At 41.9% G+C, this 17060-nt stretch overlaps 1 protein-coding gene across 3 annotated transcripts in view; it reads left to right on the forward strand.

Moving 5' to 3' along the window:
- The first annotated feature begins 5331 nt into the window (after window positions 1–5331).
- Window positions 5332–17060, forward strand: part of ARHGEF10 (Rho guanine nucleotide exchange factor 10) — a 122847-nt gene continuing 111118 nt past the window's right edge. For all 3 annotated transcript variants that reach the window (XM_029050934.2, XM_029050936.2, XM_029050937.2), the window contains exon 1: window positions 5332–5496. The gene's annotated coding sequence lies outside the window, so the exon portion shown is untranslated. The remainder of the gene's footprint in view (window positions 5497–17060) is intronic.

Consider the following 17060-nt stretch of genomic DNA (forward strand, 5'->3'; position numbering starts at 1 on the left):
CTTTCCGGAGAGTGCACATCCATCATTCGGGGAAGTCCGTAGATAGCGAACGAATGCACAGAAACCCAGTAGACGCTCCTGAGGAATAAAATGAGGTGTGAACTAAGTAAAAGGAATATTTTTCTCAGCTGGAAGGAACCAGCCATTTTGGGAAGCTGAGTGTCTCCCCGCAATGGCTTGGACCACTTGGCTGGAATTTCTCTTTTCGCAGCAAGGGCAAGAAGTGATGAGGCAGTTTTGAAGCCGCTACAGCGTTCCAGAAAGTTAACAAAAGAGATGCTGGGGTGGGTGGTGATGGGGAAGCATTGTTTGTAAATAAAGACAGTGCTTTTTTTGTTTCAGGAGAAATAGAAAAGTGAATACTCAGTTGTTCTACCGAAAAAGAGAGCAGGGACAGAAAAGTAGCCTGCAAATAACGGTACACGTTTGCAGAATGATGGATCTGTTGTATTTTAAGGACTCAGTTCTGTATTCGTCGTATAAATTGACCAGTCGAAGAGATGCTTCCGAAGGCTTTTAAGTTTTCAATTTTCAATTTACATCTGGCACTGAAAATCAGAAATCTCAGGATGGACGCTCATCCATCGTCTGTCTTTCCCGACGGGAAACTCCATCCAAATGAAAGAGGACGATGATCATCTAATTAATCCAAAAGGGGCTAGTCATCGTTGACCTTTTTCATCCCATCTCTGACTTCCATCTTTAGTGTGACATCACCAGAATTTATGCTCCAAGGGGAAAGCGGTTCCTTAATGGCCAATCTGAGAAATTTGCTTTTAGCCTGCTTGCAAAAATTAAATTATTCTGATTTAGAAGCTAAAAATGTGGAAAATGGTCTAAACTTCCACTTTGTGGTCCAAGATGGAAGAAGCAAATTGATGTGCAATTCATAATTGCGGTATTTATTAAGCATTTACTATGAGCTAAGTGCTGAAGTAGAGATATAATATAGTCTCATAGTCCAAGGGGCAGAGGAGAAGGATTTAGTTCCCATTTGGAGAAGCAGCATTGCCTAGTGGTCAGACCACGGGCCTTGGAGTCAGAGGTCATGGGTTCGAATCCCTCCTCTGCCACTTGTCAGCTGTGTGACTTTGGGCAAGGCACTGAGGCACAGAGAAGTTAAGTGACTTCTGTGGGCAAGTCACTTAACTTCTCTGTGCCTCAGTGACCTCATCTGCAAAATGGGGATGAAGACTGTGAGCCCCACTTGGGACAACCTGATGACCCTGTATCTACCCCAGCGCTTAGAACAGTGCTCTGCACATAGTAAGCGCTTACCAAATACCAACATTATTATTATCATTATTATTATTATTAAGTACCTGGGTTCTAATCCCTAATCTAAGTGGCTGGCCCACCTGTCTGCTGTGTGACTTTGGCAAGTCACTTAACTTCTCTGTGCCTCAGTTACCGCATCTGTAAAATGGGGATTAAGACTATGAGGCCCATCTGGGTCAGGGATTGTGTCCCACCCAATTATCTCGTGTCCACCCCGGCACTCGGTACTATACCTGACACACAGTAAGTGCTTAACAAATGCTAAAATTATTATCATTATCATTCTATAACAGATGAGAAAAACTGCAGCACGGAGAAATTGTGACTTACCCAAGATCCCACAGTAGGCAAGTAGCAGAGTCCGAATTAGAACTCAGGTTTATTCATTTTTATTTGTGGTATCTGTGAAGTGCTTACTATGTATGAAGCACTGTTCTAAGCGCTGGGGTGGGTACAAGTTAACCGGGTCGGACACGGTCCCTGTCCCGCCTGGAGCTCACGGTTCTCCTGAACTGTCAGTCCCGTGCACGTTCCACAGGGCCGAACTCCTTTCCAGGAAAAACACAGATGTTGTGTTGAAAGGAACTTACTTGGAAAATAAACTTTTTAAGTCTTTTTAAAATCCGATTGCCTGAGCGAGGGCAAGTCTGAGACTGTTGGTGGGGAGATGGATGCTGGGTCAGCAGCAGGCAAATTAGTCACTCAGTCGGTCAGTCGTATTTAGTACTTACGGTGTATAATGTTGGTATTTGTTAAGCGCTTACTATGTGCCAAGCACCGTTCTAAGCGCTGGGGGAGATACAAGGTGATCAGGTTGTCCCACGGGGGGCTCACAGTCTTCACCCCCATTTTACAGACGAGGTAACTGAGGCGCAGAGAAGCTAAGCGACTTGCCCGAGGTCACATAGCTGACAAGCGGCAGAGCCGGGATTAGAACCCGTGACCTCTTACTCCCAGGCCCGGGCTCTTTCCACAGAGCCATGCTGCTCCTCTTATAATAATGATGATGACGATTCTATAATATGATGTGATATAGCAACATGACATAACATAAAAGCGCTCACTATGTGCCAAGCACTGTTCTAAGCACCGGGGAGAGATACAAGGTTATCAGTTTGTCCCAGGTGGGGGTCACGGTCTTAATCCCCATTTTACAGATGAGGGAACTGGGGCCCAGAGAAGTGAAGTGACTTGCCCAAAGTCACACAGCAGACAAGCGGCGGAGCCAGGATTAGAACCCACGGCCTCTGACTCTCAAGCCTGGGCTCTCTCCACGGAGCCACGCTGCTTCTCTAGTGTGTATGTACTAAGTGCTTGGGAGAGAACGTGACCACAGTGAAACGGGCACATTCCTTTTCCACAGGGAGCTTAATAATAATAATGATGGTATTTTTTAAGAGCTTACTCTGTGCTAAGCACTGTTCTAGGCGCTGGGGAGGCTACAAGATGATCAGGTTGTCCCACGTGGGGCTCACAGCCTTAATCCCCATTTTACAGTTGGGGTAACCGAGGCCGAGAGAAGTGAAGTGACTTGCCCAAAGTCACACAGCTGACAAGTGGCGGAGTCGGAATTTGAACCCATGACCTATGACTCCCAGGCCCGGGCTCTTGCCACTGAGCCATGCTGCTTCTCTACACTCCAGAGGGCGAGACAGACATTCACATAAACAGCGTGGCTCAGTGGAAAGAGCCTGGGCTTGGGAGTCAGAAGTCATGGGTTCAAATTCCGGCTCAGCCGCTGGGGAGATACAGGGTACTCAGGTTGCCCCTCATGAGGCTCACAGTCTTTATCCCCATTTTACAGATGAGGTCACTGAGGCACAGAGAAGTGAAGTGACTTGCCCACAGTCACACAGCTGACAAGTGGCAGAGCCACTAATATGATGTGATATTAACACGTTATTATTATATAACAGTATCGTATAATTAGATTTTATATTATATATTATATAATTATTGTATCATCATAGCGTATCATATATTTGATACTGATTATCATATAATCATCATATATAATTGTATAAGTCCGTCATCGGGCAGAGATTGTATCTATCTGTTGCCCAGTTGTCCATTCCAAGTGCTTAGTACAGTGCTCTGCACATAGTAAGTGCTCAATAAATACTACGGAATAACATAACGTAACCTATAACATAGCATAATATAATATGACCTGATATGATATGACACAATATAATATATGATATAATTATGATGATGATTCTATAATATGATATAACATATAACATAATACAGCATAACACAACACAACATAATTGTGATGACTATTCTATGATATGATATGATATAACTGAACATAATATGATATATCATATGAGATGATATAATGTAATATATGATAATACAATATGATAATATAATGTGGAATAATGCTGACAATTCTATAACATAACATAATTATGACGATTCTATAATGTGATATGTAATATGATATAATATATAATAATATATAACATACAATATAATGATATGTAGAATAATGATGACAATTCTATAACATAATTATGACGATTCCATAACGTGATATGTAATACGATATAATATAATATGTAATAATATAATCTATGATAATACAATATAATAATAGCATGTAGAATAATGACAATTCTATAACATAACATAAAACATAACATAATTATGATGACTCTATAACATGATATCTAATATAACATAACATAACATAATACAATATAACACAATATAATATAATATAGACATATCACATAATATACGACATATAATATAATATACGACATATAATAATACAATATGATCATATCATGTAGAATAATGATGACCATTCTATCACATGACATAACATAGCATAGCATAACATAACATAGCATAACATAACATAACATAACATAATATAATACAATATAATATAGACATATAATATAATATATGACATATAATATAATATACGACATATAATAATACAATATGATCATATCATGTAGAATAATGATGACAATTCTATCACATGACATAACATAACATAATATAATACAATATAATATAGACATATCATATAATATACGACATATAATATAATATACGACATATAATAATACAATATGATCATATCATGTAGAATAATGATGACCATTCTATCACATGACATAACATAGCATAGCATAACATAACATAGCATAGCATAACATAACATAATATAATACAATATAATATAGACATATCATATAATATACGACATATAATATAATATACGACATATAATAATACAATATGATCATATCATGTAGAATAATGATGACCATTCTATCACATGACATAACATAACATAATATAATACAATATAACATAGACATATCATATAATATAGACATATAATATAATATACGACATATAATAATACAATATGATCATATCATGTAGAATAATGATGACCATTCTATCACATGACATAACATAACATAGCATAACATGACATAACATAGCATAACATAACATAATATAATATACAATATAATATAGACATATCATATAATATAGACATATAAGATAATATACGACATATAATAATACAATATGATCATATCATGTAGAATAATGATGACCATTCTATCACATAACATAACATAAAACATAAAAGGTAACACAACGCAAAACATGCCATAACATACTATACCATACCATATCCTAACATATATCACATAACCTGACACAGAAACATAAACCATAAACCGTGAAACATGAAACCTAAGGTCAGCTAACCTAACCACGAGGGGGGTTCCGATGTGAGGGTGAGGCCGCCCCCTAGAGGCCGCTCCCGGGGCCGGCCGGCCGGCGGGCGGGCGGCGGCGGGTCAGGGCGGCGGGTCACGTGGGGGGGGGGGGGGCACCGCTGGGGCCTCCGCCCGTCAGGCGCCCGTTTCCAGGGGCAACGGGGAGACGGACGGCCGCTGCGACCCATCGCCTGCCGGCCCGCTCCGGCCTCCTCCAATCCCAGGCGGGCGCCGCCCCTCAGCCCGCCCCGGGGGCCCGGCCTCCGTTCGGGAGTAAAGCCCCTGTAGACCGCTAGGGGGACCTAGAGAGGTGCCTGGAGGCAGATCGAAAGACCTAAGCCCCACGGGTGGAAGCCCTGCAGCCGGGGAGGAATCCACAGGGAAGAAGGGGAAGGAAAAACAGGACGTTGGGTTTGGGAAAAAAAAGGAGATTAGGAATGTGGTGCTCCTGGATGGTGAGTTTGGCCACTCTTTCTACGCGGCTCCCGGGTTGTAGGAGACCTCCCTCCTCCCTCTTTTCTGCTTCAACAGGAAAAAGGAGCAGGAAAAGAGGAGGACCTTGATTTGGGGGAGAAAAATATATATATATATATATATATATATATATATATATATATATATATATATATATATATATATATATATATTAATGTGATGGTCCTGGATATAGGAGATGTAGGAGAGCTCCTTCCTCCCTCTTTTCTGCTTCAACCGGAAAAAGGAGCAGGAAGGGAGAAGATTGTTTTTGGAAATATATATATATATACATATATGAATGTGGTTGTCCTGGATGGGGACTTTTGCAACTCTTTTTATAGGGTCCCGTGTTGTAGGAGAGCTCCCTCCTCCCTCTTTTGTGCAATAGCAGGAAGAAGGAGCAGGAAGGGAGAAGATTGTTTTGGGGAAAGAAAAAAAAATATATATATATATATATATTAATGTGGTTGTCCTGGATGGGGACTTTTGCAATTCTCTTTACGCGGGTCTCGTGTTGTAGGAGAGCTCCCTCCTCCCTCTTTTCTGCTTCAACAGGAAAAAGGAGCAGGAAGGGAGAAGATTGTTTTTGGAAATATATATATATATATATATATGAATGTGGTTGTCCTGGATGGGGACTTTTGCAACTCTTTTTACGCGGGTCCCGTGTTGTAGGAGAGCTCCCTCCTCCCTCTTTTGTGCAATAGCAGGAAAAAGGGAGCAGGAAGGGAGAACATTGATTTTTGGAAAAAAAAAAAATATATGAATGTGGTTGTCCTGGATGGGGACTTTTGCAATTCTCTTTACGCGGGTCCCGTGTTGTAGGAGAGCTCCCTCCTCACTCTTTTCTGCATCAGCAGGAAATAGGAGAAGGAAAAGAGGACATTGATTTTGGGGAAAAAGATATGAATGTGGTTGTCCTGGATGGGGACTTTTGCAACTCTTTTTACGCGGGTCCCGTGTTGTAGGAGAGCTCCCTCCTGGATCTTTTCTGCTTCAACAGGAAAAAGGAGCAGGAAGGGAGAACATTGATAAATAAAAAAATTAAGGCGATTGACGCGGAGGTGTCTGGTGAGTTTTGCAACTCTTTCTACGCGGGTCCCGTGTTGTAGGAGAACTCCCCCTCCGGCCCGTTCCGTGCTTAAGCAGGAAAAAGAAGGAAGGGAGAGCCTTTATTCGTGGAAAATAAAAAATTAAGGCGATTGACGTGGAGGTTTCTGAAGGTGAGTTTTGCAGCTCTTTTTATGTGGGTCCCGTGCTCTAGGAGGCCTGCCCCTCCAGCCCTTCCATGCTTAAGCGTGGAAAAAGGAGCAGGAAGGGAGAACCTTTATTCTTGGAAAATAAGAATGAGTCGATTGACGTGGAAGTGCCTGATGGTGAGTTTTGCAACTCTTTCTACGCAGGTCCCGTGTTGTAGGAGAACTCCCCCTCCAGCCTTTCCCTGCGGAAGAGCAGATGCAGAGCAGAGGAGCTCAGTGACAACGTGCCTCCCTTTTTTCTGGCCAGGCTCAAGTCTGCAAAAAATCAGACTTTTCACCCTCCCAGGGTCAGTTGCAAAGGGAGGGGAGATAGCAAGAGATGCTTTTCCCTAACCTCAAAAGAGCCCGGGCTTGGGAGCCAGAGGTCATGGGTTCGAATCCCAGCTCTGCCACTTGTCAGCTGACTGTGGGCAAGTCACTTCACTTCTCTTTGCCTCAGTTCCCTCATCTGTAAAATGGGGATGAAGACTGTGAGCCTCACGTGAGACAACCTGATTAGCCTGAATCTCTCCCAGCCCTTAGAACAGTGCTCTGCACATAGTAAGCGCTGAACAAATACCAACATTATTATTCAGTAGTATTTATTGAGTGCTTACTATGTTCAGAGCACTGTACTGAGCACTTGGAATGTACAATTCAGGCAACAGATAGAGACAATCCCTGCCCAGTGACGGTCATTTGCCTCTGGCCAGAAATCAGCAAATTGAAAACCTCCTCCGATCAGGATATTTGAGCCAGAATCTAATAATAATAATGATGATGGCATTTGTTAAGCGCTTACTGTGTGCCAAACACTGTTCTAAATGCAGGGGAGGATACAAGGTGATCAGGTTGTCCCATGTGGGGCTCACAGTCTTTATCCCTGTTTTACAGATGGGGTAACTGAGGCACAGAGAGGTTAAGTGACTCGCCCAAAGTCACATAGCTGACAGGCGGCGGAGCCTGGATTCGAACCTATGACCGCTGACTCCCAAGCCCGGGCTCTTTCCACTGAGCCACGCTGCTTCTCTCCTTCATCTCTGCAGGATGATAAAGTAACGTTATTTTTTAGGTAGCTGCTGTTCCCCTGATGGGAACGATGCAGGCCATAGTAATCCTGTCGACGCCGGTAACATTCCCACTGTTTTTCTGGAGTTTTCCTAGGGAAATGTTGCCCTGCACAAGCTGGACTTGTTTAGGGGTGGAGGGAATGCATTTCGATTGGGAAAACAAATGCTGTAGCTCCAAATAACCTTTCCCCTCTTTCCCTCTGCTCCTCCCCCTGTCCCTTCCCCTCCCCTCAGCACTGTGCTCGTTTGGATAGATTTTTATTACCCTATTTATTTTGTTAATGAGGTGTCCATCCCCTTGATTCTGTTTACCGTGATTAAGTTGTCTTGTTTTTGTCCGTCTGTCTCCCCCGATTATAATGATAATGTTGGTATTTAAGTGCTTACTACGTGCAGAGCACTGTTCTAAGCGCTGGGGGAGATACGGGGTAGTCAGGTTGTCCCACGTGAGGCTCACAGTCTTCATCCCCATTTTACAGATGAGGGAACTGAGGCCCAGAGAAGTGAAGTGACTTGCCCACGGTCACACAGCTGACAGGTGGCAGAGTCTGGGATTCGAACCCATGACCTCTGGCTCCCAAGCCCGGGCTATTTCCGCTGAGCCACGCTGTGAGGGGCAGGGATTGTCTCTATCTGTTGCCGAATTATCCATTCGAAGCGCTCAGTCCAATGCTCTGCACATAGTAGGTGCTCAGTAGATACTATTGAATGAATGAATAACGTTTTAATGTTTAAGGTTTGGGCCACTTGAAGTCCTATTAACATTGCAGTTTTTTGTGATGGTGTGTGGCAGACCCACAGAATTCCTCAGTGTAGAATTCCTCAATTAATGAGCCAACAAGTGGCCCTGACTCCCACATCTCTTCCCCTCTTCAAAGCCCTACTTTGAGCTCACCTCCTCCAGGAGGCCTTCCCACACTGAGCCCCCCTTTCCCTCTGCTCCCCTTCCCCTCCTCCTAACCCTCTGCTCCTCCCCCTTCCCCTCCCCTCAACACCGTGCTCATTTGTATATATCATTTATTATCCTATTTATTCCGTGAATGAGGTGTACATCCCCTTGATTCTACTTATCTTGATGATGTGGTCGTGTTTTTGTTTCGTTCTCTTTTGCTCTGCCGTCCGTCTCCCCCGATTAGACTGTGAGCCCGTCGTTGGGCCGGGATTGTCTCTCTCTGTTGCCCAATTGTCCATTCCAACCGCTTAGTACAGTGCTCTGCGCATAGTACGCGCTCAATAAATACTATTGAATGAATGAATCCTCAGGAGAAAGCTAGCCATTAATTACATATTCAGAGAAAGTGGATGGCTTGGGAAGTTTTTCTCTCTTGTTCTTGGTTTTTGAGAAGGAAGACATGGAATCAAAAGCTCATGCACTTTAAAATACAAGATATTTTTCCCTATGGTGAACCTTTTAAGCAGCTGGTACTTGTTTTGATGTATGATTGTCCCCCACTGGGGGACAATGTAGTAAAAGACGTTTCTAAACATTCTTGGATTAAATCAAAATATTTTTTTTTCGAAGTAGTTAACTTTGGTTATAGAAACAAAACTGTGAATATACCTATATCGCTACTAGTTTCAATACCTTCCTAATATGCTTCTGATACCTTAATCATGGGTTTTACATGTAGAGTTTTACATGTAGAATGAAGAATTCAGCGTTGAGTTTTCATTTACTATTATAAAACAACAGGATTTGTTAGGGGAAAAAAAAGAATGCTTTTCCAGGTACATCTTATGGCCATTTCTTCTTCTTCTTCTTCTTCTTCTTTTATTTAATTTCTCCAAAATATCTCTGATCACTTTATCAAAGATTTGGAGAAAATAAATGGGGGCGTGTTGGTTTTTTTTAAAACAAGTTAGTTTAGGTAAAAACATGATTCTTTGGAATTCTGTTTCCAGCATATGATATTCTACTCTATTGAACTTAATTTAACTTGAAATAACCCGCTGAGCGTATATCTCTTTTTTTTTTGATAATGAAAATGCAAATGTGTTCTGGAAACTGGTTTCTTAGAGAAAACAAGGAGTGGCTGAATATTGTTGAGCCCAGCAGTTCTAGTGACATATTTCATCTGGATAGGAAATGAAATAATTTAGAAACTGCATTAAACATTTCATAACTGAACTTTACATTTAATGGTGCAACTTGGTTGTGTGAAAGAGTTAATGCAGCTTTCTAGGAAAGCATAACTTCCCAAGTTTTTTACACAGTAGCATTGAAATTAGTTATTAGTGAGAAAAAAATTTCAGCAATCTTTTCCATATCTGGCCCTACTAGTAGAAGTAAAGATGCAGTCTTTTTCTCAAAGTAATAAAAAAAATTAAAAGAGATTGTCAGTACCTTCACGTTTAAGGAGAGATTTTCTCAAACCCTTTTATGGTGTGCATAACCTTTCATGAATCACCCTCCTTCATAATTATAAGCTCTGTCATTGGTGTTATGTAAAGGTGAAACACAGATATCTACCTGTATTGTATTACTCTGTTCCCACTCTCCATGCAATCAGGAATAAAAAACACTCCTGTGGAAAAGACTGTAGTCTCAAGAGAATTTTGAGGAAGCAGAAAATGATTTCACTAACCTTTCTAGAAACCACTCTTTCAAAATTTAAGCTTCAGAAAAACTATTTTCTTGAAAATTGAATTGTGGGAGGATATTTCTAGGATTGATAGGCAGAGCTAGATGGTATTACAAAACGCCGTGTCTAGTCTACGTGTATACCAAAGGAACACTGAAGATTCTCAGAAATCCATAAGGAAGGTGTCCACCATCGCTTTATATGTGCTGCTGATCCCTTGTCTTCTGCCTCTCCTAAGCTACTTGACTAAATCCATATTATTTTGTTCAGAAATCACTTTTCAGGAGCAGAGGGGGCCTCGGCGCTTAAGCCGGAGAAACCGCTACCTCAGCCCTCAATGTCAGAGTTGGGAGTCGCGTGGGATTGACATCAAGGTTTTCATCAATCGATCGTATTTGTTGAGTGCTTACTGTATACAGAGCACTGTACTAAGCGCTTGGGAGAGTACAATGTAAGGGTTTATAGACATGCTCCTTGCCCACAATGAGCATCACCCTCAGGACTTTGTAGTAAACTTCTTAAGCGCAGCCATTTTGAGTTCTGCCAATTTTAAAGCTAAAATTTTTAGATTGCATCAGTCAACGGTACTGAGCGCTTATTGTGTGTAGAGCACAGTACACAGTGCTTGTGAGATGACTATACAAGAAGAATTGATAGATAAGTCCCCAGCCAGCAACAAGCACACAGTCTAGAGGATTTTCAATCTATCATTTGTTTTTACTAATATTATCAGTATCTGTAATAAATGTGAGAGTGGAAGTGAGAAGTGGCATGGCCTGATGGAAAGAGCTTGAAACCAGGAATCACTCAATCATATTTACTGAGCACTGTACTAAACGCTTGGGAGAGTACAATATAGCAGCGTGGCTGAGTGGAAAAAGCCCGGGCTTGAGAGTCGGAGGTCATGGGTTCAAATCCCGGCTCGGCCACTTGTCAGCTGTGTGACTGTGGGCAAGCCACTTAACTTCTCTGTGCCTCAGTTACCTCATCTGTAAAATGGGGATTAAAAATGTGAGCCTCACGTGGGACAACCTGATTACCCTGTATCTCCCCCAGCGCTTAGAACAGTGCTCTGCACATAGTAAGCGCTTAACAGATACCAACATTATTATATAGCGGACAGATTCTCAGTCAGGAAACCTGGCTTCTACTTCTGGCTCTGACACTTGAATGCTGTGGGACTTGATGCAAGTCATTTCTCAATGCCGGTTTTGATCTTCCTGTGAAATGGGAATTAAATAGTTGTTTTCCTTCTGTCTTAGACTGTGAGCTATATGCGAATTTTTTCCACAGGAATGTTTTCCATTGCTGATAGTTTGGAAAATAGGAGCAGAGTAATTCAAGACAGGTAGATATTTATGTTTCACCTTTACACAACATTACTGACAGAGCTTATAATTATGAAAAGCTGGGTGATTCACGAAGGTTACATAGGCCCGAAGAGGATTTGAGAAAATCTTTCCCTTAAATGTGAAGGCACTTATTCTCTTTTAATTTTTTTTTATTTAATTTCAAGAAAATGACTGCATCATTACTTCTATTTTTAGTGCAAATGTATGGAAAGGATTGCTGATTTTTTTTTTCTTCTGTGACTGTGTGAGATCTGATTATTCTGCATCTACCCCAGCACGTCAGCATAGTGTTTGGCACGTAATAAGTGCTTAATAGGTACCACAATCAGTATTATTATTACTATTACTGCGTTGACACCCACAAAATGTCCTGTGATATCGTTTTGCCTCCCTGCTTACAGCGTAGTCATGTGCTTTGGCAAACTTTTTGTCCCTGAGGGTGACCAGATAACTGAAGCCAGCACTGTTCATTGGCATTGCTTCTGAGATTCCAGAAACAAAATCATATTGGAATTTTGGATGCTTTTAGTGAAATTATTTTGATTCGCAGAGAAGTTGCAAAACATGAGCTTAACCAAAAAGCACTTCCCCCCCCAAAAAAAAGAATTTTTTGTCCTTAAAACAGTAACCCTTACTTTTGGTAAAGCTGCCATTTGGTTTGACGATGACACTGCCAATCACTGTGAGGCTGGATCGGTGGGTTTGTCTTTGAGAGGTTCCCCCCAAGCCCCAACCCCCTTAAACCTAGGGTAAAAAAAAGTGCAAGGGATCCCACATTGTTAGTAAATTTGACAACTTGTTTTAACTTCAATCTATTGATAATATTTACTGAGTTGCCTACTAGGCATTTGGGGCAGCATAATAATAATAATTATGGTACTTGTTAAGCACTTATTGTGTGCTCAGCACAGGTCTATGGTAAATAACAGTTAAATCAGGTCAGACACAGTCCTTTTCCCATATGGGGCTCACACTCTTATCCCCATTTTTCAGATGAGCTAACCGAGGTCCCGAGAAGTGAAGCGACTTGCTCAAGGTCACACAGCAGGCATGTGGTGGAGGAAGGATTAGAACCCAGGTCCTTCTGACTCTCAGGCCCTTGCTCTGTACACTAAGCCATGAAGAGAGTCTGTACTTTTCGGCCAAGATCGTTTTTCTAAAATAATCTTCTATTGACCTGTTCCCATCCTTTAAGCACCCCCAAATGTTGCCTGCCCATCTCCGTATCGAACAGAAACTCCTCACCTTTGGACTCAAGACGGACAATCAGCTCTCTTCTCGCTTGTGCTCGCCGCTCTCCCACTAAGACCCAGCCCACATATTTCAGTCCCTTAATACCCGTCTACTAATTGTATTCTTCTCATCTCACCTGCTGGAATCCCTTTTGCTCACACCCTCCCGCCTGCCTGGGAACTTCCTCACCCTTCATATCTGACGGATCGCACTCTGTTACAAAGCTATACCAAACTCTCATCTTCTTCAGAAAGTCTTCTCTGATTAAGCTCTCATCCCTCCAACCTAATTTCCATCCTTCCTGCCTCACCTATGGACTTAATAAAAAAATGTGAGCCTCACGTGGGACAACCTGGGTACCCTGTATCTACCCCAGTGCTTAGGACAGTGCTCTGCACATAGTAAGTGCACATAGTAAGCGTCTCCCCTGATCGGAGAAGCAGCGTGGTGCAGTGGAAAGAGCAAGGGCTTTGGAGTCAGGGCTCATGAGTTCGAATCCCAGCTCTGCCACTTGTCAGCTGTGTGACTGTGGGCAAGTCACTTAACTTCTCTGGGCCTCAGTTCCCTCATCTGTAAAATGGGGATTAAAACTGTGAGCCCCACGTGGGACAACCTGATTCCCCTGTGTCTACCCCAGCGCTTAGAACAGTGCTCTGCACATAGTAAGCACTTAACAAATACCAACATTATTATTATTATTAGACTGTAAGCCCGTCAATGGGCAGGGATTGTCTCTATCTGTTGCCGAATTGTACATTCCAAGCGCTTAGTGCAGTGCTCTGCACCTAGTAAGCGCTCAACAAATCTATTGAATGAATGAATGAACAAATACCGTAATTATTATTATTATTAATCCCACCCCCTTAGGATTTAGGTACTCACCCCACCCCCACAGCACTTATCAGTCGTATTTATTGAACACTTATTGTATGCAGTGTACCGTGCAAAGTGCTTGGGAGAGTAGGCTATGGCTTGTGTACGTATTATTAACATAAGTGTTTAATATATGTCTCCCCCACTAAACTATAAGCCCCTTGAAGTGCAGGGATTGTGTCTAGCAACTGTATTTTATTAAGGACTTGGGGGAGCACAGCGCTGTGCACAAAGTGAGTGCTCAATAGCGACCATGGATTAATAGGTAGACCAAGGAGCTTTTAGTCTACCTAGGGAGACAAGTGTAAAATTTCTACATAGCTATCTTTCCAGTCACTTCTTCCTATGTGGAAGGGGAAGCAGGCTTAAATAATTCAGTCTAAATCAAGCAATCCAAAAGCCCAAGGATTTTTGGATAACTAATAAGATGTTATATGGGAAAATATATGTGGGGGAAACACATTTTGTTGATGGAATCACTTTAAAGGCAGCAATATTTACCTCTCATATAGGAAAAGTTATATACATGACCGCAAGTTATACACGTGTAAGTCTGTTGTGGGCAGGGAAGGTCTTGTATTGTACTCTCTCAAGCACTTAATACAATACTCTGCACACAGTAAGCGCTCAATAAATGCGATTGACTGGAAAAAGTTGACATGGAACCATTTGGGAAGTTTGAGAGCCTAGCAGTTATTTGTCTGTCCATATGGTGTGGTGAAAGACTTCCACATGTGACTGAATCTTGTTTTTCATTTTTGAATGGGCAGATGACAAAGACAGTTATTAAAAGCCAGTTGGTGATTGCTACAGTCCTTCAGGGTAAGACTGAACCAGCTGTAGGTTTGATATCCCCTTTCTGGTGCTGATGCCTGCAGAAAACAAGTAATAATATTGATAATAATTATCAGTTAGTGCATGTCCTAAACTATTAACTGCCCTAGAAATGCTTTTCAAGCCATGCTGTGTTATAATGGCCAGTGCTTATACAGACTTGTCTCCCGTCAGCAGCTCTAAGTTAAGATGATATTGTTAAGCTCATACTAAGTGCCCGGCACTGTTCTAAGCCCTGGGGTAGATACACTTTAATCAGGTGTATCCCTGTCCCATATGGGGCTCTCAGTCTATGTAGGAGGCATTAGGATTTAATTTTGAATTTTGCAGATGAGGTAACTGAAGCACAGAGAAGTTAAGTGACTAGCCCAAGGTCAGACAGAAGAGACGTGGTTGAGCTGGGATTAGGACCCAGGTCCTCTAGACTGTAAGCTTGCTGTGGGCAGGGAATGTATCTATTATATTCTATTTTACTTTCCCAAGCACCTAATCCAGCACTCTGCGTACAGTAAGCGCTCGGTAAAATAACACTGACTGACTCCCAGGCTTGTGCTTTTTCCACTAGGCCACACTGCTTCCCATATCATCAGCATCATCATAGCTATGATGATACTACGATGATCAGCATCATAGTATTGCTTGAGTGCTTTCTATGTGAAGAACACTACGCCGAGCTCTGGGGAGAGTGCAGTCCAACAGAGGTGGCAAACATGTTCCCTGTTTAAAGGAGTTTACATCCTCTAGCCTGACGTGGTGATGGTAATGGTACTGTTTGAGCTCCCATCGAGTGCCACTCTCTATACTGAGCTCTTGGCAAAGTATAAAAGCAGCACAAAACATTCTCTATTCCTACACCACGGAAACTAAGCCTTATGCCTACAGATCACCGTATTCTGTAATAACAAAGCACATCATTATCCCATTCAGAGCAGGATATATAATAATCATGACATTTAAGTTCTTACTACGTGTCAGACACTATATTAAGCACTGGGTTGATTCGAGATAATCAGTTCAGACACAATCCCTGTCCCACGTAGGGCTCACAATCCAAGTAGGAGGAAGAACAGGTATTTAATCCCCATTGAGAATTCAAATAGAAGCAGTTTCAAACCAAGAAACTCTGTGGAGAAGTTAAGCAAGCATTTTATAATTTAGTTTTCACTGTTCGCTTATTTATGTTTCAGTCATGCATCTAGTAATAGGCAAATCCAAAATGTACCCCATTTTGAAATAGTTAATCAAATATTTTTAGCGTTTAATTATAGTTTGAGGATTTGACTAGGTTAGTTGTGGCAAAGATAAGAGACTCTGTCCCTGAAGTGAAGTCATCTGAACAGTAATTTTGTGCCTGCGGAATGCAGTTTGGAATTCAAGGAAAGTGAACAGTACTGTCATTTTCTGTGTGGGCGTTTCTCAGTCATTATCATCGGAAAAATGGCAGAATTGTTGGAAGTTTAAGAAATACTGTGGCAGAGTTACAGGGATTTGGGTTTGTGGGGACATTTCCAGTTCTACTCATGTGTATGGGTGTCAGGATGGTGTTTTTTTGTTTTTGTCTGTTTTTTTCAAATAATGGTATTTGTCAAGTGCTTACTATGTGCCAGGCACTTTGTTTAGCATTGGGGAAGATACAAGCTAATCATGTTGGATGCAGTTCGTGCGCTACCTAGGGTTCACAGTCTTAATCTTCATTTTACAGACAAAGTAACTGAGGCACAGAAGAATGAAATGACTTGCTCAGGGTCACACAGCATTCATTCATTCAGTTGTATTTATTGAGCACTTATTGTGTGCAAAGCACTGTATTAAGCATTTAGGAGAGTACAGTATAACAATAAACAGGCATTCCCTGCCCACAACAAGCTTACAGTCTAGCTGGGGAGACAGACATTACATTACTCTTTGGCATGAAGTATCAGGTTTCATGGTTTGTTTGGAGTTTTTTGGCAGGGGCTAACCAGTGTTCCAATTTAATTGGAATTAATTTCTACATCATGTAGAAAAGTGACCTTTGGGTTGAATGAGTGACTTTTCAAAGAGCAGTTTTGGCATTGGCAGGGGAAAGAGGCCTTCCCAGACTGAGCTCCCCTTCTCCCTCTACTCCCTCTACTGCCCTCCCCTTTACCTCTCGGCAGCTTAACCCTCTTTTCCCCCCATTTCCCTCTGCTCCTCCCCCCTCCCTTCCCATCCCCTCAGCACTGTACTCGTCTGCTCAACTGTATATATTTTCATTACCCTATTTATTTTGTTAATGAAATGTACATCGCCTCAATTCTATTTAGTTGCCATTGTTTTTACGAGATGTTCTTCCCCTCGACTCTATTTATCGCCATCGTTCTCGTCTGTCCGTCTACCCC

This window comes from Ornithorhynchus anatinus, chromosome X1, assembly GCF_004115215.2.
Source record: "Ornithorhynchus anatinus isolate Pmale09 chromosome X1, mOrnAna1.pri.v4, whole genome shotgun sequence".
Lineage (NCBI taxonomy): Eukaryota > Metazoa > Chordata > Mammalia > Monotremata > Ornithorhynchidae > Ornithorhynchus > Ornithorhynchus anatinus.